Genomic DNA, 25,242 nt, shown 5'->3' on the forward strand with positions numbered 1-25,242 from the left:
GATGTCAGTAGTGCTCGCAGGGGCATACTGTGATAAACTCGCCCCCCCACCCACAGACCATCATACATCACCCTCCGCCCCGCCCCTGCCCAGACCACAAACTCTATAACCGGCACAAACTGGTTACTAAACAACTCCTGTAAATCTGATTGCACCTTGGACGTGGCCACTTAAAGGTGTCTGGACAGAAATCTTGTTCAGACGAACCACTAGGGACAGAAACAATGGCAGGAACAGTGAACTGGGGCAGCAGGAAGCTGGGGTTGGGGAGGCACAGAGCGTGAAAATGGAAAGCGAGAAAAATAGTTTCACAAGGGCGTTTCTCCCACTGCTCAAGTACCCCAAATTTAGGCATTTATGAATGTACTGTTGAATCTCAAATTTAGACGTTTATGCATGTACTGTTGATACTCAACTTAGGTGTGCGTCTCTGCATATGCGGTTGGGTCCCGGGTTGGGCATGTCTCCCACTTCTCAGGTGTCCCAAAGTTAGGTGCTCCACCATGTACTGTTGAGTCTCAAATGTAGGTGTTTCTCCAACTGCTCAGGTATCCCAAATATAGGGATTTCTGCATGTACTGTCGAATCTCAAACTTATCCATATGCCCAATTGCTCAGGTATCCTTAAGTCAGGCGGTTACGCATGTTATGTTGATTCACAACTTAGGTGTTCCACCACGTACGTTTGACTCTCAGGCTTGGGCATTTTTCCCACTGCTCAGGGGTCTCAAATCTAGGTGGTTCACCATTCACTGCTGTACATCATGTTTTGAGCTTCTTTCCATCCAATGCTGTGTCTCAAATCTGGGCATTTCTCCCACTGCTCAATTGTCTCGGGTCTGGGTTGCTTGCCATTTAACACGGTCTTCTTGCTGCTTTGTCTGGACTTGGGCGTTTCTTCCTCTGCTATAGTGTTTTGGTTCTGGGTGGCTCTCCACTTGCTGCTGTCCCTCGGACTTTAGCATCCCTCCCACTGCTTAAGTTTTCAAATCTAGGGAGTTCTCAATTTGCGAAACCAGCCAATCGCTTTTGACCTAGGTAAGCGACAGTGAAGATTCACTCCATCCAAGTTTAAGGTATGTATAAACCGCACCACGTGTGTACACATGCCGCAGGCACACATCAATGCACTCTACAACGCAGTTACGGCTACGACAAATGTGGTCCAGCTGCACGCAAAGCTTTCTGTACTGAAACCCCCGACGGGCCTCAACAACTGCCATTAGTATGCAGCGTCAAGCTACGAAAAATTCCGGTCTAGCTGGGCACACATCGAGTCTCCGGCACTAGCACTCTACCTCAACCACAACAGCAGCTGCCAACGTGCCTGACCTCTGGGTTGCTTACTGGAGCATATCCTGCCCTCCCAAGTCCAAATCCTGGTAGCATGCGCTCACACATCTTAGACAAAACTAAGTTAGAACTTCCCGTACCTGGACTTCGGCCCTGAGGGCATTCCAACCACAACACGCATTGCGGTAATACAAATGGGGAAATGGCTATATATAAATGACAACGACAATACAAAGCAATCGAAAGGTGTGCATTTGCAGCTTAGAACAATGAGCACATGGGAAAACCAATCTCCATTGCCAGAGTCATGTGAATAGCTCTTAGGATGTAAAGATGAACATTGAATGCATGATGCGATATATTGAAATGCCTCATGTGTAAAAGAAATTTTAACATTTCAAATCAACAGTTTCTGTTCAAAATAATTGGCTTCAGTTTTTGTTCATAACACTCAAGTGACCTTCCCACCCCATCTTCTCTCCAAAACATCTTTTTGAAGCGACAGGAATTCCAGGAAGGAATTTATGGTGTGTTGGGGCCAGCAACTGGGTAAACAAAAAGCCCTTAATGGATTGACCTTTATAAAATACTTGGATTTAAAACTCAATTTCGTGGTCCATCTCCCTGAGTTAATAACATTTGACAGACACCAGAAGGTGCTTTATGAGTCAGGAGTGAAGTTGTCTTCATCTGCATCAGAAGATAAGCAGACCCAGGGTCCGACCATTGCTTTGCAAGAATGTTAATGGATGTACACCAGGCCAAAATCAACAAAGGAAGCAGATTGGCCAGATCATATATTCAGTTGGAAGAAAGAAATGTAACATGAAATTTAAGGAATATGTACATAATTATTTTGGCATAGGGTTACATAGAGGATCATACTTTGTTAACTTTCTCAGGAACCATAAGGCGCATATAAATCATTCTAATATCAATGTAAACCTTCTAAACAGGCCAACCCGTTGATCCAACCCTCAAAAACCTTAGGAACAGGAGTTAAAACCTAAAAGTTGTTTCTAGCTCCCTAGAAAATGTCACGAAGCAGAGACTTGGGGAGATGATGGCTTAATTTAGAGATCCGTATAGAAAATGTCATGTCGATAATTTATATTTCAGTAATTTGCGAAAAATTGTCACTAGCACCTCCAACCACATGCTGCCACAGGATTTATTTAAGTCTGGCATGAGAAGAATTAAAAAATGTATCTATTGTTAGGCTCAGTTATAAAGTAGAGTATGTTGCCACGCTGTAATGTAAGTGCAAAATTGAAACTATGAAAATGCTATCCCAAATGGGTGGAGTCATACATTGAAAGGGATGATGCCTAGTAACTAAAAGGGACCAATCGGAGAAAAGGGGAGGACAGAAGTTGTCCAATCCAGATTAAGAGCCAATAATATGGCACATCCTCATTTTAATAATTTGGAGTGTGGTTTAGATGTTATAATGTGTCGTACAATGGGAATCAGGGAGAGCTGCCTGACATCATCCGAGTTGGAATTGATAACATTTCTGGAGAACCAGGGAAGGACTAACATCTGCCTGGTATCTATACAAAGAGAATCAAATAAAAGGAATTAATGCTGGAGGCCATTGTTGACTGAACCTGGAGAGGTCTGTAACAAAGTCCTGGTGATTACCCAGAGTATCCAGAAGCCTTGAGGACTTTCCAGAGTGAAAAAACCCAGAGATATTTTATGTAAGTAAACATGTCCAACCAAATCAAGTCTTGTGGGGATCTGTTTGATTCAACAGTCTGCCCACTATTGATTGGGTGGGCAGACAAAGCAGATACCTAGCATTTTCTTAATATATAATAATTCAATTAATTCCCCTATAGCCAATTAACACAGGGTGGGGGGTTCGTTGAAATCAACATCACTTCCATTGTGAATCCATGTATAGTCTGTAACATCAGTGTGTACTCAAATTTCTTTTTGCTAACCCCAAAATGTCCTAAACGGAGGGGTGATTAAAAACGAAATTCTTAACTATTCACCATTCCTCAGACACTGCCCTTAAAGCCGAGGGGTGCTGAATGTAAACTGAATATCCAGGTTCTTGTGCTGGGGCAGCAATGTGTTTTGCCAAAATTAAATAAAGTGAAGTCCCTGATTAAAAAGCATACTCTCTGAGAGTGGGAAAGTGACTCCTATGATGAGAGATTCTTCATGGCATTGTGGTGAAGGAAGAAGGTTCTATGCATACAAAAGATTATTCTGTTTTTAAAAGCCTATTGTGCTCCAACACTTGGCATTTCCAAGTGTGCATGGAGATTATAAATACAGAGCGCTGCATGTGTAAAACTGCTTTTGCCAATAGGAAAGTATTGCATCTTATTTAAATTAAACTTCAGGTAAAGTGTATTGTTAAGGGTATGATCTGGTCATGCTTCAAGGTGCGACAGGTTATCAAAAGTGAACCTTGGGCAAAGTATTTTCACTGCACATGTTGTGGGGTTAAAGAGTCTGATGTGTTATCATAAACCGACTGGTGTTTTCAATTTGTGTGAAAAGGGAAATGTTAGGAAAGAAAAGCCTTTGGGCCACGCAGTGAGGTGGTGTGATTTTGTACCAATGTTAATTTTCTTATCAATAAATATATATTCTTTCTATACACTGGCCTGATTTTTAGCTTATCTATTGCTAAAGGGCGAAGGACCTATGTGGTTTTAAATTAATCAGACAGGGCTAGATTGAATATTCGTGACTTGCTTTTGATTGAGCAGGGAAGGAATGTGAGAAGTCATTTTTAACGCGCCTATACACAAGTGTTTCAAGCATGAAAAGACAAGGGAGGGTAGACGGAGGGAAGACAAGACAAACAATCTTACTAGGCTTTGCGTCATTCAGATCGTCGAAGTGCGGCAGCATTGCTCCCAGTAAGTGCAGCCGGGCAGCGCGGCTCTGAAGCCAGTAGACTGTAGCTGTTACAGTTACAGCCCCTAAGGGCACGGTAGGCCAGGAGGCAGTGCAGGAGAGACTTATGGAGGAGATAGGTACCAAGTGAGACTGAGGTTCGCCAGCAATCAGTCGGCACAGAAAACAGGTAGGTCAGCAGGGGAGGGAGAAAACTAAAGCGGAGGAGGAAAGGAATGTCTTGAGCTGCTTGTGGAACTTCAGGTGTTTCGGCTCAAGTTTATGAGAGGTGGGGAGGCCATTCCAGCGTGAGGCAACTGCAGAGGAGCGAGATCTACACCCCCCCCACCAACTCTCTGCCTGGAGAAGCATCTGACCCGTAGAGAGTTGGAGGTAGCTGATCAAAGGGCTCAGGAAGGAAGGTATTATGAAAGAGTTGGATGAAGTGCAGGATCCTGCCCCAGAAAGGCTAGCCAATGCAGAGGGTCTTGAACTTTATCCTTGCAGCCACTCTGTGCCAGTGTAGAAATTTCAGGACTGGAGATACACGGTCCCTGGGCTTGAGGCCAAGGATACATTTTTCAGTCCTGTTCTGGATTAGTTGAAGAGGGTGGAGAGACGAGGAAGGCACATTGATAAAGAGGCTGTTGCGGTAGTCCAGCCTAGAGAGAACCATGGCTCTGGAGACAGTGAACTTCTGGGGGAAGTGAGAAAAGAAAGAATACCTCTGAGGAGGTGCAGCTGGTAGTGGGCCTTCTTGGTAAGGTCTGATGTGAGGAGAGAAGGAAAGAGTGGAGTCGAAGATGGCACCAAGGTTTTTTACCTCACAGGAAGGTGAAGGAAGAGGGCCCAAGGAGGGTGGCCAGAGTGAGAGGGGAAAGTGGAAGCAAGGGTCCCAATGAGAAGAATCTCAATCTTATTAGTATTAAGGCAGACATCTTGGAAGGCGCACCACTCTTGAATTGCGGATACACAGTCAGGAATGAGCGAGAGGGGAGAGGAGTCCGAGAGGAGCCTGAAAGAGAGCTGACTGTCATCCACATAACACTGAAAGTTAGAGAATGCAGAGATCAGGTGTGCCAAAGGGGCCACGTAGACATTAAAGAGCCAGGATGAGAGGGTAGAGCCCTGGGGAACACTACATGTAGAGACAGAGGTGGTGGAGAGAAGGGACCAAAGTTAGAGCTGGGACAGACTCAAGAAGGAAGGTCGTCAACCACTCCAGAGCCTGATACGTGATGCCCAGGTTCTCACGTAGTCGATTGATCAGGATGGCGTGATTGACCATGTCAAAAGCAGACGAAAGGTCAAGGAGGACGAGGACAGAAGGAATGCTGGAGTCAAGGGTGTTCAGGAGAGCAGTTTGTGCTTCTGGCTGCTCTGAAGACAGACCAATGTTCATGGAGACAACCTTCAGTGTGGAGAGTATGCTGGGAGATGGCCATATTTTCCAAGGGTTTACCCAGGAAAGGAGTGATAAGTGATTGGGCGATAGTTTGCCAGGTAGGCAGGATAGGCAGAAGGCTTTTTAAGGAGAGGGTGCACAAGGGAGAGAGGTGAAAGATCCAGCAACGAAAGAGTGATTGCAGAAATCGGCCAAGGCTGTAGAGATGGTGTCAATGCGGACCTTGATGGTTCTGGACGAGCAGGTGAGCACCTGTCTGGACGATCCTTTCATAGATCCTGCGTGTCTACAAATGTCGACAGGTGTTGTCGGAGAAAAGGAGGGAGAGGTGGCCTGCACTGATTGTTCCCCGCATAAATATCTCCCAATATAAATGGGGGCTCGTGGCCAGGATGTAGCACTATTTTTGATTCATGACAAATACACTGTTTAACAGACTATTCAGTCCAGTGCAATGGCGAAAAGGGTGTGTGGCAGTTCATGCATTGTTAAAGTACCAATGTGGGCTTGACCCTGAGAGTCAGGGAGGTATACAGAAGAATAAGATTGTGCAGAGTAATGTAAAAATAAGCTGATTTGGTATTGATTGTTGAAGGCTATCAGGAATAAAGTGAAAGGTTTTTATTCCTCTGTAGAAAGATTACAAGATGGCAAAAAGCAGCTTGTGCAATTGAAATTGAAGAGGCCAGGAAACATCTCCTAGCCAAGTTATTTATTTGTGGTAATTGGCCAGATATGGAGGCTGGGTGCTGGCAGGCAAGAATGGTACACGATGTTACATCAGTAGGCACTGACATCTGGATTGCAGGTGGGATCTTACATAAGCTCAAGAGGAGTTTTACAGGACTCAAAATGCATGTGATGAGCAGACTAAAAAAGCTCAACTCACAGCTCAGTTATATTTTAATTTGCAATTAAAGAGTGATTGCAAAATAAAGAGGCCAGTATGCAGAGTCAGACTGGGGACCTGGAAAAGAGCCAGCACTCACCCATGCAATTGGAAGATAAAGTACAACAAAGCCAGACTTTAGAATTAAAACATGAACATCTATTTGAGCAACTCCAAAAAGATGTAAAAAAAATCTAACTGCAGGCCAGCAAAGTGAGAAGAACAAATTACTTACCAACTAGTAACGTTCTTTCAACTGGATGTTCCTCCAACGCATTCTACATCTTTGACATGTAATGTCCACAGCTGTGCACTTTGGAATTTTTTTCCAGGAGAGGGCATCCTGCGTCAATGGCATCGGGTCAATGTCCCTCGAAGGCCTCTGTTGAGGGCGACGTCGCAGGATGTTATAAATAAGAAGCATGGCACCCGTAGCCTCAGTTTAAGTTTTTGCCCCCAGAACGTGTGGCACCAGTCCGATGCCTGCTGGACTGCACCTTGCGGAAAACGGAAGCTAAAATCGCATAGGAAATTCTCCAGAGGGCAGGCTGGAGGGTGATGTGGAATACGTTGGGGGAACATCCAGTCGAAAGAACGTTACCAGTTGGTAAGTAACTTTTTCTTGCAATAGATTGAGTCCTCCAATGTATTCCACATATTTGACAAACTCCCAAAGCAGTACCATGGAAGAGGGCAAAGAATTTAGAGTACCCAATCAGATTGTGGAATAAAGAACCGCCTTACCAAAGGCCATATCCTGACCATGGATTGTATCCAGGGAATGTTTTACAAAGGTGTGGATGGAAGCCATGTAGCGGCATCACAACATTTCCTAATACGAACACTCCGCTGGAGGGTGGTGGAAGTAGCCACGGCCCTAGTGGAATGAGCTCTCAACCCATCAGGAGGGTCCTTACCCGCCAATCAATAACATTCCGTAATGGTGAGGATAATCCACCTGGCCAAGGTCTGTTTGTTAACAGCCTGGCCCAATCGGTGTCCAGCATATCCTACAAAGAGTCGATTGTCCACTGACCCTGGACATCCTAGAAATGTAAAAGCTCAGAGCTCTCCTAGGATCCAACCGATGGAGTCGCTCCTCTTCCTTACCAGGATGAGGAGGAGGGTAGAAAGATGGAAAAAACACCTTTTGGCTCAAATGGTATTCAGAAATTACCTTGGGTAGAAAGGAGGGACGTACTCGCAGTACAACCCTGTCCTTGTGAAACACAGTAAAGGGTGGCTTAGATGAAAGTGCCTGCAATTCACTCACTCTGCGAGTGGAAGTAACCGAAACCAAGAACACAGTCTTGAAGGACAGTAATCTCAAAGGACAAGAAGTGCAAACGTTCAAACTGAGCACCAATGAGAAATTTCAAAACCAAATTTAAATCCCAAACCGGCACCTGGAAAGGGGACGGTGGGAATACATTACTCAGTCCTTTAAGAAACTGAGAAACCAAATTAATCTTAAAATAAGAACATTCTTCAGACCAGCGCTTAAAGATAGACAGCGCCGCTAGGTAACCTTTAATGGTACCTACTTGAAGGCCCCTGTGGGCCAAAGAAAGTAAGAAAGACAAAACCATAGGAATGGAGCACTGAAAAGGATCAACATTGTGATCTCTGCACCAGTCGCAGAACTTAAAACAACGGTACAGGGATTTTGTTGCAGGCCACCTGGCCGATAGCAACACCTCCATCACGTCATCCAGGAGGTCCCAATCCTTATACCTCACCCTTTCAGATACCATGCATGAAAGTTGAGAGTCTTGACCTCTGGATGGAGAACTTGACCTGACACCCCTCCCCTCCCACCCCCCCAACTCCCCCCGGCAGATCCTCTCGTCGGGGAAGACGGCGTGTAGGGCAGATGGACATTAACAGAAGGTCCGGGTACCACGCTCTCCTGGCCCAATCCAGAGCAATGAGGATCATGTGGGAACCGAACCTCCGTAACACTTGAGGAATGACGGGGACTGGAGGAAATGCGTACAGCAGTGGGAATGACCAATCCACTACAAACGCGTCTCCTAAGGCTCCTTTTGGAGGAAATTCCCACGAGCAGAACCTCTCGCACTTCCGGTTGACACTGGAGGCGAAGAGATCCACTTGAGGGGTTCCCCAAAGGGTGAAGATCTCCTGAAGGACTTCCTGAGCCAACTCGTGGGAGACCGCGCTCTGCCTGCTCAGATTGTCATCGCCGGCCAGATAAAATGCCGAGATTGAAATTTCCTACTGGATAGAACCAGAACTGCATTGCTTCTCTGCACAATGGAAGTGACCCTACCCACCCATTGTTGTTGAGATAATGCATGGCCACTGTGTTGTCCGTCATGATCAGGATACTCTTCCCCCGTACAGAGGGCAGAAACGCCTTCAGGGCTAGCCTGATGGCCAGCAGCTCTAACAAATGAATGTGGAGTCTGGGAGACAGAGTGGAATCTGAACGGGATCCGACATCTTGCCAGAGAACTGTGACCACTGCATCTTGAGTGCCCACTGCAGGGATCTCATCCGCAGCCGGGCCTCTGGCACCAGAAAAATGCAGGATGCCATGAGACCGAGCAACCTTAAGAATTCGAAAGCCGGGAGACTCTGGGCATGTTGAAACTTGTCCACCAGCTGCACAATGTGATGAGCCCTTACCTTGGGAGGCGAACACTTCCCCAAGGACGTGTCTAGAACAGCCTAAATGTACTGGAGCTGTGGGGAAGGTGTCAGATGCGACTTCTTGAAATTCAGGGATGAAGCCCAGCCTGTGGAGGGTGTTTAGGTGACATTGAGATGATCCAGCTCGGGAGAGTGCGCCCGGATCAGCTAGTCGTCCAGGTAGGGGTAGATGTGAATCCCACCCCCCCTCGCCTGAGGTACGCAGCCACCACCACCATTAGCTTGGTGAAGACCCTCTGGGCGGAGGTCAATTCGAACGGCAGGATCCGAAACAAAGTGCAAGTCGCCAGCCGCAAAGCTCAGGTGCTTCCTGTGCGCGGGATGAATCGGCACATGAAAGTAAGCAACCTTGAGGTCAGGAAACACCAACCAATCCTGAAGTTGAAGCGCCTGGAGGACTTGATAGAGTAACCATCTTGAACGTGTCCTTCCTGAGAAATTTGTTGAACCAATGCAAGTCCATGATCGGTCTCAATCCCCAGTCTTTCTTTGGGATCAAAAAATAAGGGGAATACCATCCCTTGTTCCTCTCCGCTACAGGCACCAGTTCTATAATGCCTTTCTCCAGCAGGCTCCAAATTTCCTGCGCAAGGAGCGGATCTGGAAGTTTCAAAGAGTTTCCCCGGTGGATTGTCGTGAGGCCGCTGAAGGAAGGGAAGGCAGTAGCCGTGGGCAATGGTATCCAGAACCCATGCATCTGAAGTAATGGCACGCCATTCTTCGAGATGCTGAAGCAGTCTGCCCCCAACCGGCGAACAATGGGACATGGCCTCACGACTGCTTGGAAGCGGCTGCAGCAGTGCCTGAAGGCAAAGAGGCAGCTGCCTGAGCGGCTTTGGCACCACGATTTCCCCGACCACCATAGGTACATTTTTGCTGGCCCCTTTCATTCTACCAAAGGAGGAGTAGTAATGAAAGAAACCTCCCCTCCACTGCTGTCCCCTAGGATGAAAAGGCAGAGATTGACGTACCGCAGCGCTTAAAGATTTCGTCACAGCTTTTGAGGTCTGCAACCTCTCAAGGCTCTCTTCAGCCTTGCTGCCAAACAAATGTGCGCCATCAAAGGGCATGTTGAGAAGACGGGCCTGCAAATCCGGAGCAAAACCCAACTTCCACAACCACGCAAATCTGCGTATAACGGTGCTTGCAGCCATAGATCGGCTAACACGGTCGGCCACATCCAAACCCGACTGAAGGGATTCCCACGGGCATCCCTGCCGTCCTGCACAAGAGCAAGGAACCCATCCCTTTCTTCCCCTTTGGGAATATACTCAGCTGCCAAAGAAACAATTCCACAGTGTGTGTGAAAACCTTGCCAAGGCACACATGGAGTTGGCCGATTTCAGGGCCATGCTCCCAGCAGAAAACACCTTCCGGGCCAAACTGTCAAAGCGCTTGTCGTCCCTATCCGGAGTAATGGTAGGGTACGCCGCCTGCCTTGAGGTGGCCGTAGCCGCCTGAACCACCAAACTCTGGTGAGTGCGGTGAGTAGATAGATAGCTTGGGTCGCTAACGGAAGGGCAGTATTTCTTGGTTAAAAACCTAACAGCCGGAAGAGATTCTGGCGACTGCCAAGCAGCTGCAACCCTTTTCTGCAAGGTAAGATGAAATGGCAAAACAGGGTCAGAGGACGGACCTTGATCCAAGATGTCTGTCAAATCATCCTGCACAAAGTCTTCAAGAGGACTAGACCAGCCCAGACACTTCGAGACTCGCGTCATGAGTCTCCTACAAGAAGACTCCGCATGAGCCCCAGGCTCAGGTCTACCAAATTCCACTTCCGGGGAAGTGTCCAGCCCACTTGCATCATGGAGGGTCTGCCTCAAATCCTCCAACTGACTGTCACCTCAACCTCAGACCTTTCCTCCTCTTCATAAATATGATCCAGAGGGGATTGAAACCTAGGTCTGGGGACAGAAGAGGGCCTGGAGGCCAAAACCAGCTTCACCTACTTAGACATAGCCTTTCTTGGAGGATCCACGATATCCGGGTACTCCAAAAGGCAAATTGAGAAAAAATTCCCCTAGGCGCAGATGACTTAGATTTCGAGATCCCGAAACGGCGAGATAGCCGAAGGCTTCAGCTTGGACACAGGTGCCGACCGCACCTTGGGCTGATACAATGGCAAATCGTAGATGTCCGAATCAGACGGACACGGCGCCGAACAAGTCGACGCTGGCCCGAGCCCTCAAAAGGTTGCTGCGGTCTCGATTGGGGAAGATGACCGAGACCTAGAGACACATCTCTTGCAACCTTTCGATTCCTTGACTGTACGGGACCTTGATGGCTCCTGATAAGTGTCGCGTCACAAACCCAAAGGCGTGCGAGCCACGGAACGAGACCGATCCTCGCCGGCTTCATCATAAGGCGCGACCGGACCCGTGTCCTGTGATTGAAAAATAGCCATCATGGATTTCTTAAATGCTGCCCACTCCTTCGGAGTAGAAGACTTTGTATGGCACGAAACCTTCAAGGCACCATCCTCCGATGAGGACGGGGAAGGCGACCGTTGACAGCGCTTCCTTGAGTGCCGGGACGAGGAAGATAAGTGGCGGGAACCACTCTGGGACCGAGATCCCCGGGAATCCTTCCGACGCGGAAAGTCACCCCTCGAGTCGCTCGTGGAAACCCCCTTGGACTTGGAAGTCCGAGACTTAACAGGCTTAGAGCCCCTACCTGCCTTGAGCTTCCCCTGCTGCTCCTGCAAGGCCTTGGCAGTCTGCGACTGGCATTTCGAGCAGTTGTCTGTATCATGCAACTCGCCCAGGAACCACAAACATATGCGGGGGGGGGAATCGAGGGCGGTCGGTGAGCGACATCTCGGCAGGTCTTAAAGCCAGACCTGCGGAGTCGGAGGGGACGAAGAAAAAGAAATCTACAGAGAACACACACGAGGCGCGCCGAGTCTCATGAAGTTAACACGTTCGCGGAAAAACGGAACTGAGACTACGGGCGCTGTGCTATCCTATTTATAACATCCTGTGATGTCGCCCTCCACGGAGGCCTTCGAGGGACATGGAACCGATGCCATCGACGCAGGATGCCCTCTGCTGAAAAAGTTGCCAAAGTGCACAGCTGTGGACATTACATGTCAAAGATGTGGAATGCGTTGGAGGACACAATCCATTCGAAAGGGAGTTTACTGCACTGCAAGATACATATAAAGAGTGCAGAAAACCATAAGCCAGTGGAACAAACAGATTATTCACCATAGAATGTTACGGGATGAAATTGTGGCTTTTAAACAGTCCATAACGGAGCTTAACCAAGAAAACAGTCAGTTAATTTTAAAGGGGGTTGACTCCCAAAACTATTATATTCAGGTGCAAAAAGATTTAAATATTCAGAAACGGAAAATGTAACTGATAAAGGAAAAAGACCTCTTAAACCAGGACAACAGTGTCCTATTACAAAAATATAGATTTTAGGGAGCAGAAGCAGACCTATTACAGGCAGCACATAGTATAGATGCACAAGAGAGAACATGTCACTTTGAAAGAAAAGCGCTGTGAACATGCACGCATAACAAGACTCTCAGAGAGAATATCAAATCCTTCACAAAGAGGTTCAGACAGTGAGGGATTGATTGGCGGCTCAGAGCAGTGGGCCTGAAGTCAGCCAAGCATCAGTGTCAGAGTTGAAAGCTCAACTCTGCATATATGGAGCAAATCTGGACCGAAAACAACACCTTTGAGAAATTAAAGACTGAAATCCAAAAACATAAACCGGCACCAAGATACCCTGACAAATCAAAGTATTGGATAGGGCCCTATGATTAAGGAGAGAGGCCCTCCCCATCAAGGAACTCATGCCAGCTACCTATAAACTCCCATGTGCAGATTGGAACGGACCTCAAGAATACCAGGGAAACATGAGGCAGGAAGGCCAGTACTTACACTGACATTGATGAATATTCACCTCTACCAAACAGAAGGGAAGGTGGCTGGACCAGTGTGTCATGGGAGACCAGAAATAGTCCTGCAAGTATTCCTAACCCTGAAAACTCAAATACAAAATCAGAGAGGTAAATTTACAGAGAATGATATTGCAAAGAGAACATCTAGCCCGCTTCGCTGAGCGAGAAAAGCAGAAATTTCAGCCTAGTTAGGGCATTCTAAAAACATCCGCATATTCAGGTGAATGGGTGGATTCCTCCAGATTACCTGCGAACGAGGGATAGTAGACATTGGTAATGGTCTGGAGAAGAGGCTGTTCTATCCTGCGCTGAAAAGTGACAGGGCCTAGAGAGCTTACTGTGGCACAGGCGAAAGGAGTCGTCCAGTACCCAGGATTTTGCGAGGTATTCCCAATCTCGCAGAGATAGAGGGCGCCTAGAAGTAGGGAATGAAGTGCCAATAGCAGCACTAATTCTGAGGGCGAATGGACACTGGTTCAGGGGCGGAAAAAAATACCAACAAAGTTTTGGTAAAGACTCATTCAGGCAGATTAAGACCATAAAGAGCTTCATGACACCATACCACAACATCAAGTATTCGCTGTGGGAACATTTTGAACTCTATGAACAAATTATGTCATCATTTGAAATTAAAAATGTCATCAATTGCACAATGGAGTTTGTGAAATGGACGTTTTCCCCAGAGTATGCCAGTTTGTTTGCAGGATTGGAAGACCAGGATCATTGCAAATGGTTCACCTATAAGGCAGGCATGTCGAAACACTTCACCACTCACAGACACCCACAAGAGGCACGCAAGGCTGTGTATAATTAGCAATGTGGGAAAGATCAAGCACCTAGGAGTTGCACAAGAATTCAAATGTGCCTTTGCGCAGACCTCTAGCCGGGTGAATTTAAATAGCAGGGAATGTGTAACCACATACTTCCACGCTCTCCCCAAACATATAATTACCCAACTAGATTGCGATTTCCACGAGCGCAGAACTCTGGATTGGGTAATATTTATTCATTGGGTATTTATAATGCGCCTATATACAATGTGTTTCGAGGCACAGCAAGACAAGAGGGTGGGGCATAGGAAGGACAAAACAAACGATTCCGTGCAGTAACAGGAAGTGCAGGGGAGGCCAGGTAGACAGGGGAGAGCAGAGAGTGCGGGGGAATAAAAGTCCACAAGCTAAGTGCGAGGTAAGGAGCTGGAAAGGGTGCAGGCCCAGCTAGGCTACTGCGGGGGGAGGGACCCGGAAGGGCAAGTGCAGGATGAAACGGGAGGTGGAGGGGGGGGGGGAGAGAGACCACGTGCAGGGGTAGACTGTACTAGGGGGGCCTGGTGACCTGTAACACTCAGAGGGAACAAGGAAGCCAGTCAAGGTCAGATGGTGACATTAGCGGGGGAAGAGGGAAGGAAGAAGAGAAAAGGAAAGTCTTGAGAAGATAAGCTTCTGGAATTTAAGGCGATCCGGCTCAAGTCTGAAATGGAAAGGGATGCTATTCCAGGGGAAGGCACCCGAGGAGGAGAGAGAGAGAGATCTACCACCCTGCCCTCCACTCTCTGCTTAGAAAAGTGTCTGGTCTGCAGAGAGTTAGAGCTAGACGACGAAGGGCTCTAGCAAGGCGTTCTTTAGGGAGAGAAAGAGTTTGATGTAGCAGGGTCCCACACCCCAGAAAGCCGTGTGGATGTTGCAGAGTGTCTTGAACTTAATCCTGGCAGCAAACGGGAGGCAGTGGAGAGATTTTAGGGCTGGAGAGCTACAGTGCCTGGCTTGAGTCAAAGGAGAAGTCTCGCAGTTCTTTTCTGGATTAGTTGAAGGGGACTAAGGGAGGAGTTAGGCAGATTGAGGAGGAGGCTATTGCAGTAGTCCAGCATGGATAGAGCAAGCCACCAGGATACATGAGGTCCAGAAACTCGCTGACAGTAAAAACAACCCTAAAATCACTAAACCACCTGCCACTTCGAAGGTGGCAAAGGTGAAAATGACACCTACTTAGGACCTGGAGATGCCTACAAATACTCCTCCAGCTGATAGGCAGATTGAGGGGCAGAGGAAACCCTCTGCCCAGGTCCCATCGAATGGTAGCCAGACAGGGTATCAGCAAAGTGACCTTAGTGACCCTGCCACCTATGTAAACCCTCAATATAAGCATACAAAACCAATTCTGGGGTATGTGTGCACTTCCCTGGCCAAAGGGGGCAGAGGACGAGGGGGTAAAATCAGGTAAGTACTTCCCCGGGAAACTAAACAATACACCTTCTCCCCGGTACCAGGACTATAGATCCATGAACCAAGAAAATGGAAGAAACAGGACTGAACATTTATTATGGTGGACATTTTCAATACGCGAGCTACTTCGCTAGAAGGCAGTTACCCTTTTACAGAGCAGCAAAGATGAGCAGCTACCTCCCTACAGCCCAGAGAAAGCTACCCGACTGGAGCGACAAGCCCAACAATTGACCGACAACCTGGGGCGCATGCCGAGGGCTTAGTCGAACCCTCAAACTAACCATGCTTCCCAGAACACCCCCACCACCCAAGTCTGATGCCCTGGAGGGGGAAAGGGAATGACTGAAGTGAAGTCCAGACAACCACCAGGTTCTTGAGGCGGGGGACCTGGTTGAAATGAGATGCCAAGCCTTTGAGGAAGCTTCCTTTCTTCCCAGAATAGAACCCCTGGAAAACTCTCAACCTGATGGTGACTCTTCTACTCCCAGGAATTTAGTACCCAAAAACAAAGGCTAAGTAGGTGAGGTGAAAGAAAAACTCACTTTGTGGAGAAGGAAAACAAGATCATTCCCTTTGGGAGAGAGGAATCCCGGAAGGATTCTGATAAATAAATCTTCCCTTTCAGGAGTGAGGGGATCCACTCCCAAAGAAAAACGGGTCCCAAGAGACCGACAAGGTAGGTGTAGAGACAGTCCCTAATTAAGAAATTCCCAGGCCCAAACCGTGCAAGCCAGATCATACAAAGACACTGGAGGTATACTGTCCCACAAACGGGTTCAGAGAACTGTCTTCAAATACCCATGGAGAGCTAGGAATCGGGGAGAAAGGATTTCCCTACTATATAAACATGTTTTCAATATGTTGTTTCATTCCTACAGATTCCCTTTCTCTGACATGGAAAATTACTGAAGATCACACAGTGACAGAGTTCTGCATTAAGAAAATGAATGCCAAGCTGTCAAATAACTCACACTCTCTTTGTACTCTTGAGGAAAAAGGAACACGTCAATTACCTGTAACTACTGTTCTCCAGCACGGGTCTGGCATGGATTCACATGCTCATGAATATTCGTTGTCAACAGGCTGAGAATCCTTGGTAAAAGAAAAAATTGTTTCACTTAAAAAATGCATTTCTCCTTTAAACCAATCACTGTCCTCGGAGTCATACTGCCCCCATCCAATGACAGTCTTCTTCCTAAGCCCCTCCTCTAACAGCCATCTTCAGATTTGGTAAGCACGTAAAGTGGAAGTATGACCAAGAAGAGCCAAGGAGTTGTCGGAGGGAGGGTTTGCATGTGAATCCATGCCAGACCCATGCTGGAGAACAATAGTTACAGGCAAGTAACTTGTTCCTTCTCCAGCACGGGGTCCGACATGGATTCACGTGTTCATGAATAAAGATTACACAGCAGTACTCCATTACACAACCACAGGAGGTGACAAGGCTCAACAGAAGTAATTAACTCTTACCTCTGGAACAGACTCACCTCAAGCGAACAGGTTGTGTAGCACTGCCTGGCCAACTCTGGACTCTTCCCTGGAATCCCTGTCCACGCAGTAGTACTTTGTGAAGATGTGCCTGGACCTCCACGTAGCAGCCCTGCAGATATCCAGCAGGGGCACACCAGACAGGAACGCTGTCGTCGCATCGATTGCTCTGGTGGAATGCGCTCTCGGACGGCTGGGCAGCGGTCGATTCACCAACCGATTACTGTGTGTGATGCAGCTGGAGAGCCACCTTGAGATGGAAGCCTTGGACAAGGCCTTCCCATGGTTTACAGGACCAAAGTTCATAGTTAAGAAGTCTTTCGAAAACACTTTGTGCGTGCCACGTAGAACTTCAGGGCATGAGCAACATCCAGCAAGTGCAAGGCCCTTTCAGCAGGTGACGAAGGCTTTGGGAAAAACACTTGTTCAGGTGGAAAACCGACAGAACCTTCGGCATGAAAGAGGGTTACATCCGCAGCAGCACTCTCGATTTGCGGAAAGTCAGATATGGCTGAGCACAGGATAGGGCCTGGATCTCACCACTCTCCTGGCAGAGGTGCCCGTAAGGGTAGCCCCCACAGCGCAGAAGGTGTCCCTGCCTCCGAGGTGAGAAACCGCTGCAGTGACTTTGGTGAAGTCTGATGGCACAGTGGAGAAGAGCATGCCATCTCTGAGCCCAGCTCCGACCCTTCAGGGTTGAGAAAGGGGGAGGGGGGGGGGCAAGGAGGCCCCGGGCCAGCCCCAGGCCATGGAAGTTCACAGACGTTGAGGACATGGAGTCCTTGCACACAGTCCACGAGGACGTGGAAGAGGACGATGGCGACGGTGGCATGGGGCCTAGCGTTCCGATCACGCCAGCTCAGCCGAGGGATGCATCTCTGGACATCCTGTCGAACCTACACACTTTGGTGTAGGAGATCCAGAAGAGGATGCCGCAGGGCCCGGTTCCTATGGCCCCCAATATCCCTGATCAGCCTCTGGCAAAGAGGAGGAAGCGTAATCTGATGCCCCGCTTTCAGCCCCCACATCCGTGTCGTGCACCCTCTCCAGTGGACCCAGACACTGGGGTGGATACGGCCATGGCTACAACGGATGACGATATTGTCGCAGCTGATCTCCAGAGCTGATGGCGTCCCCACCGGACAAGGTGGGGTTGTTCCATTGCATGGTCGCTAGAGCCTCCAAGCTTTTCCAGCTTGTGCCCGAGGAAACCAAGGAGGAGGGTTTCCTGTACCTGAGGCGCAAGGCCAAGAGGAAGATTATTATGGCAGTGCCTCTTATGGACAACGTGTGGGAGGAGGGCCTGGCCCTCTTGAAGAACCCTTGCACGGCTACGGCCATACGGGATAGGCTGGAGAAGTACTGGGTGCCAGATGAGGTCGCAACCTTCGACAAATTCTGTGGTTTCGGCAGCTGCAAGGAAACGGTCAGCTAACCCATCCTCGTCTTCAGTCCCTCTAAACAGCCAAGGGAAGAAGATGGGCGCCATGCAGAGGAAGGTCATTTACACTCCGGTGTCCACCATCAAGGCGGCCAACGCACTGGCGATCCTAGACAGGTACGACAGAGCTGTGGTATAACCTGGGCCCGATTTTGGAGTTCCTCCCAAACAAGAGGATGGAGGCGATTGCACTTAGGAGAGGTAGCGTCGGATCACGCCATCACTGTGGTGTTGGACATTGCCAAGATTGGGTTCCGGCAGGGGGGGGGAGGGGGGGGAACGGTGTCTGGCTTAGTCATCAAGGCTGGTTGAAGGCCATGAATTTCTGCCAGGAGGTTCAGGCGAGGGTACTGGACATGGCTTTCGACAGATAACCTTTTCGGGGAAGTCGTCGACGAGTACCTACTGGCCATCAAGCCAGATACTGAGACAGCCCGTTCTCTGGGAACGCTCCAGCAGCACCACTCTTCCTTTCCCTCCTCCAGAGGAGTTGAGTAGGTCGTCAAAAGGTTTTTCGTCATTGTCCCGTCAGCCTCCCAGATCCACGACTCAGGAAGCCTACAGAGACAGTTCTCAGGCCTACGGTGAAGGTCAGCGCTGGCGTAGCCTGCAAGGCAGGATGCGGGCGCCAAAGCAGGCTTGAACTGGCCAGGATGTCGGGGGGGGCCCCCACGCACCCCTCTGGGAGGCTGGCTGACTAGATTAGTCAGCGAGTGGAAAAAGATTACCACTGACAGGTGGGTGCTGGACGCTCTCAACCAAGGACATACCCTGGAGTTTCAGCACAGGTGTCATGGATCCGTCTGGTGGCCCGGCAGGAGCAGCACATCCCTCAGCTCTTGGAGGGGGTGCGGGCCATGCTACGAAAAGGGGCCAAAGAGCTAGTTCCCAACGACAACGGGGCTCAGGAGTCTATTCCAGATACTTTTTAGTCAAAAAGAAGACCGGGGGCTGGAGAGCATTTCTAGACTTGCGACGTCGGAACAAGTACCTCAAGTCCCAAAAGTTCAGGATGGTCACATTGCAGCACGTGCTCCGCCAACTGGAAAAGGGACTTCCTGATGTTGCTGGACCTGGAGGACCGCTACTTCCACATCCAAAGGAAACACTAAATGTTTCTACGCTTCGTAGTGTAGGGACAGCACTACCAGTTCAAGGTCCTTCCTTTCAGCTTGAAGTCGGCCCCCAGGGTGTTCACGAAGTGCCTGGCACTGGTGGCGGCCCATCTATGTCTACGGGAGATACACATGTAACCGTACCTCGACAACTGGATCATCCAGGCCTGTTCGCAAGAGTTAGCCGTCGGACACACAGAGATAGCTGTTGAGATGCTGACGGATCTGGGATTCTCCATCAATTATCTGAAGTCCTGTTTGACACCATCGCAGAAAGCGCTGTTCCTGGGAGCCAGGCTCAACACGGTCTCCTTCCTGTCATCGCCCTCGGAGAGAGTACCAGCCATTCAGCGGAAAGTGCAACAACTGTTGTCAATGAAGACCGCCACGGTCTGGATCATCAAGTCGCTGCTTGGCATGATGTCTTGCATCTACCTTATCAAGCTCTGCAGGGTACGGATGCAACCTCTTCAGGAGTTCCTGGACCTTGCTGGATACAGGTGTTCGGAAGCTTTGCGGACAAGATCTTCATGGACAACAGCACCACAATGTTCTACATCAGGAAGCAGGGGGCACTGGATCCCCAGCACTCCAAAAAAGGCTCAGGACTTGTGGCGTTGGGCCAGACAGGGGATGTTCCTCTTTCCTCTTCACCTGGCGTGAGTCAAGAACATCGTGGACTCCCTCAGCAGGTAATTGCGCTCCTGTCACGAGTGGGAGCTTCGGCAGGGTCCTGTGGACTGCATCTTCAAGTGGGGCAGGCCCCAGATAAATCTGTTTGCGACGGCGGCGAACTCCAAATGCCAGCAGATTCCACCAACAGAGGAGCCTGGGGCACGCATTCAACTTCCCGTGGGAAGGCCTGTTTCAGTGCTCATTTCCCCCGTTCCCGCTCCTGCTACGAGTCATCAACGCACTCAAACGGTGCCAATGCAGGATGATACTCATTGCCCCGGCATGGCTGAGGGAGATTTGGTACCCTGACCTTCTCAGCCTGTCGGCGTCGCCACCTGTGGTTCCGGATCTTCTCACCAGAGAAGGAGATGCAGTCCTTCACTACGAGCCAGGATTGCTGAACCTCGGGGCTTGGCTCCTGCAGCCCTAGAGTTTGGAGGATACGAGTTGCCGGCGGACTCTAGGAAGGTCTTTGTCAAGGCCAGGGTAATGTGGATTTTGAAGTGCTACGCTCACAAATGGAAGCGTTGCGCGACGTGGTGCCGGTCTCAGAAGATTACCCCGCTGAGGGTCACGGCCGCCTGCAGATTCTTCTGTACTTCCTATACTTGGCCAAGGCCTGACTGGCGCATGCCTCCATCAAGGTACACTTGGCGACAATCTCCCTCTACATCAGGTCTCCAGGAAGAACTTCACTGGTCTCATCGACTCGTCAAAGAGTTACACAAAGGACTGTTTCGATCTTGCCCACCGGTGAAGGCTCCTGTCCCAGCATGGGAACTCAACGTGGTGCTGACAAAGCTCATGGGAGGGCCCCCGTTGAGCCTATGCATCTGCCCCCTCAATTTCCTCTCGTGGAAAACAGAGGAATACAATGGAGGAACATCCAGTTGAAAGAACGTTACCAGTTGGTAACTAACTTGTTCTTCGAATGGATTGTGTCCTCCAACATATTCCACATCTTTGACAAACTCCCAAAGCAGTACCAGTAAATGGAAGAGGGAAAAGAATTTAGGGTACCCAATCAGATTGTGGAATAAAGAACCGCCTTACCAAAGGCCATACTGGACCATGGATTGTATCCAGGGAATAATGCTTAACAAAGGTGTGAAGCGAAGCACAAGTAGCGGCATCACAAATATTCCTAATAGGAACACCCCGCTGGAGGGCGGTGGAAGCAGCCACGCCCCTAGTGGAATGAGCTTGCAACCCTTCAGGAGGGTCCTTACCCACCAATCGGTAACACTCTGTAATGGTGAGGATAATCCACCTGGACAAGGTCGGTTTGGTAACAGCCTGGCCCAATCGGTGTCCAGCATAACCTACAAAGAGTTGATCGTCCACTCTGACCTTGGACATGCTAGAAATGTAAAAGCGCAGAGCTCTCCTAGGATCCAACTGATGGAGTTGCTCCTCTTCCTTACCAGGATGAGGAGGATAGACGATGGCAGAACCACCTTCTGACTCAAATGAAATTCAGAAACTACCCTGGGTAGAAAGGATGGACGTACCCCAAGTACTACCTTGTCCTTGTGGAACACAGTAAAGGGTGGCTTAGAGGAAAGTGCCTGCAATTCACTCACTCTGAGAGTAGAAGTAACCACAACCAAGAACACTGTCTTGAAGGACAATAATCTCAAAGGACAAGAGTGGAAAAGTTCAAATGGAGCACCCATGAGAAATTGCCAAACCAAATTCAAATCCCAAACCGGCACCTGGAAAGCAGATGGTGGGAACACAGTCAGTCCTTTAAGAAATTGAGAAATCAAAGGAATCTTAAAGTAAGAACATTCTTCAGACGAGCGCTTAGATATAGACAGCACCACCAGGTAAACCTTAATGTTACCAACTTGAAGGCCCCTGTGCGACAAAGAAAGTAAGAAAGACAAAACCATAGGAATGGAGCACTGAAAAGGATCCACATCGTGTCCTCTGCACCAGTCGCAGAACTTACGCCAATGGCAACGGTACAAAGATTTTGTTGACAGCCTCCTGGCCAAAAGCAACACCTCCTTGACGTCATCCGGGAGGTCCCAATCTTTATATCTCAACCTTTCAGATACCAAGCGTGAAGGTTGAGAGTCTTGATCTCTGGATGGAGAACCTGACCGCCTTCTCACAAGAGCAGATCCTCTCGCTAGGGAAGACGGCGTGAAGGGCAGATGGACATTTCTAGAAGGTCCAGGTACCACGCTCTCCTGGCCCAATCCGGAGCAATGAGGATCATTTGGGAGCCGAACCTCTGTAACCCACGCAATACTTGAGGAATGACGGGGACTGGAGGAAACGTGTACAGCAGTGGGAATGGCCAATCCACTACAAACGCGTCTCCCAAGGCTCCTCTTGGAGGAAATTCCCTTGAGCACAATCTCTCACTTCCGGTTGACACTGGTGGCAAAGAGATCCACTTGCGGGGTTCCCCAAAGGGCAAAGATCTCCAGTAGGACTTCCTGAGCCAACTCCCACTCGTGAGAGATCGTGCTGTGCCTGCTCAGAGCGTTCACCGCTGCATTTTCGTCTCCGGCCAGATGAACTGCCAAGATCGAAATTCCCTGCTGGATGGCCCAGAACCAGACCAGAGCTGCATTGCCTCTCTGCACAACGGGGGTGACCCTACCTCTCCCCTTTTTTGTTGAGGTAATACATGGCCACTGTGTTGTCCATCATGATCAGGACACTTCCACAGTACCGTCGGCAGAAAAGCTTTCAGGGCAAGCCTGATGGCCCTCAGCTCCAACAGGTTGATGTGGAGTTTGGACTCCAACAGAGACCAACGACCGCTGGCGGTCAAGTCATTGGCATGAGCGCCCCATCCTGTGAGGGAAGCATCCGTCACTACAGTCACCTCCGGCCACGGTTGCCAAAACGGCTCCCCCTTCATCAGGTTCCCTTCGTCGGCCTACCACAGAAGATCCTGGGAGACCAAGAGTGAAATCTGAACGGGATCTGACATCTTGCGTGAGAACTGCGACCACTGCATCTTGAGGACTCATTGCAGCGATCCCATCCTCAGCCTGGCCTCTGGTGTTAGGAAAGATTTCATAATTGTATGCAATTTTCCCTCCATGTGGCAACCCCCAAACTTTTTGCTGTTGTTTTACACCCTGATCTAGACTTTGCCAGAGAAGCGCAGCCTTCCGCCGCACTCCTCTGGTTTTTCATTCAATTCTTATGGGGAAACTGACATGCCCTTAAGACAGTCAGTACTGGGAGACTTTGTTTCCCTTAGTCCTTTCCTCATGTTGCAGCTTTTATGTAACATGAAACAAGAGTGCACTGTAACTTACTTTACCGCGCTCTTGGGTCTCTAGTCATTCCAAAGGCCCTAGAAACTCTCGCTGGACTTATGAACTGTGCAAATGTGTCACGGACAGGACTGGTGGCAGCTATCGTTTCTCATGTGTTTTGAACCCTTTTTCGCCATGTTATCCGCGCTTGGCACAAATGAGTGGCCTGGCTCCAAAATGGCCATGCCACAAGGTTCTTTGTCCTGTCCGCTGACTGTCTTGCCCCTTCACCTTCCCCAGGTCAAGCCGACCCGGGTCAGTCCTTATTTGGTCATGCACTTTCCCACGAAACCCAAAGCTTTCGCGGGCTTCTGCATGCCTTGTGTGTGCCTCCAGGATGTGGGCTGGGATGTCTGTTCCCAATACACATCCTGGGTGCCAGAGAGTCTAGAGTGTCCTGAATGCCTGGGACCACCATGGTCCGTGATAGGTCCACATATGGTGCGAGTGTTTGTGAGCAGATCTCCCATTGGGTCCTCTCCGTTTTGGCCCGAAGGGACCTTTGGATAAGAGGAGGCTGAAAACACCACTACCATGTCGATTTCCTGTGTTCACACCGAAAAAGGGATAAGGAGACAAGTATCCTGCAACAAGAAGCTGAGTCGAGGAAACGCTGGTGACCCACTGAAGGTTTGGCAACCTGAGCCGCTGTCGTCCTGCGAGACCCCTCTGAATCTGATTGTCCTAGAAGGTCTGCGAAGGTGCTTCGACCCATTGGAATAGTGGGATCAACTATTCCCGGCACCTTCATCAAACCCTGCAAGTAAGCCTCTTCGGAAGTGTTCCTGGGCCAACCAGTGGGCTGACCAGCTTACGCAGGACGCTTTGCTCTGTCACTGCCGCCGTTTCAGGGAAGCCCTCGAAACTTGGGCTACTGCTTGCTCTGCGTCCACGGCACCCTCACACCGAATTTCGTACACTTGGCATTCGCAGGTCTGAAGTGAGACGAGTGCGCCCAGACCAGAGTAAACGCGGTTGCTGTGTTGCCCTTCTGCGGTAACGACCTGTTCACGTCCGCTGCATTTGGGACACCCTCTACCCTGCATACTGCTACGCAGAATTTACACGGTGTCGAAACATCCTGATCACCGTAGCTAAACCTGCCAGCAACGTGAACTGAACTGGAGAAGTCTGGGTCTGCCTGCGTCGGGGACCGGTGAGTAGTCCATACCCCAACCGGTGGCCCCTCGCGCAGGCGCCCGTTCCTTTTCTACCGCTGTTGCAAAATAGCGACTATCCCGCACCCTCACCCTGCCTCTGCCAATAAGTGGAGGCCTTGTTTGAGTAGTGGGGACTTGTTCTGCATCGCTTCATTCACCTTCCTGAACTGCCTGATATCCTTGAATAGGACCTCTTTTGTCCATTGGCACCAGCGCGTACAGGTACTTTTGAGCATAAAGCTCCTCTCTTCGTAGGGCTCGGACTTCCTCCTAGTTAGGTGTATTTCAGATGTCGACCTGGGTCTAATGATTACTTGCACTGTCCGTTTTCCTCCCCATCTAGGTGGTCTACATATTATGTGCTCCTAACTCCTTAGACCCCCTCGGTCTTGTATATATATATATATTGTATTGATGGTGATGTGTTGGTATACTTTAGTATTATTGTGATTCTTTGCTATGGTCGATGTTACAAAGGCCTTGTAATAAATGTGTCTATTTTTAATATAACACCTGTCTGGAGTAATTTGTAAGTGGCCTTGCATTGGGGTGCTCATTGAGGTCTTTCCGCCACCCTCACCCCTCTTGAGACTTAGTCTTGACCGCCGCCATCGCTACCCTGATTGGTCTGGCTTGTCCAGAGGTTACCCTGTTCCAAGAAACTAGGCTGGCCTTCTGAACTTCCAGGTCCGAGTTCAGAAATCCATCTTATCTGGCACCAGAAAAATGCAGGATGCCATAAGGCCTAGCAACCTTAAGAATTCGAAAGCCGGGAGACTCTGGGCCTGTTGAAACTCATCCACAATCTGCACAATG

General features: G+C 49.3%; 1 protein-coding gene across 9 annotated transcripts in view; it reads right to left on the minus strand.

Annotated features, from left to right (window-relative positions):
* ANKS1A (ankyrin repeat and sterile alpha motif domain containing 1A) overlaps positions 1-25,242 on the minus strand; it is an 855,968-nt gene that overhangs the window by 270,346 nt on the left and 560,380 nt on the right. The gene's annotated exons all lie outside the window — the stretch shown is intronic.

This window comes from Ambystoma mexicanum, chromosome 13, assembly GCF_040938575.1.
Source record: "Ambystoma mexicanum isolate Mex_15411 chromosome 13, UKY_AmexF1_1, whole genome shotgun sequence".
In the NCBI taxonomy this organism is placed as follows: Eukaryota; Metazoa; Chordata; class Amphibia; order Caudata; family Ambystomatidae; genus Ambystoma; species Ambystoma mexicanum.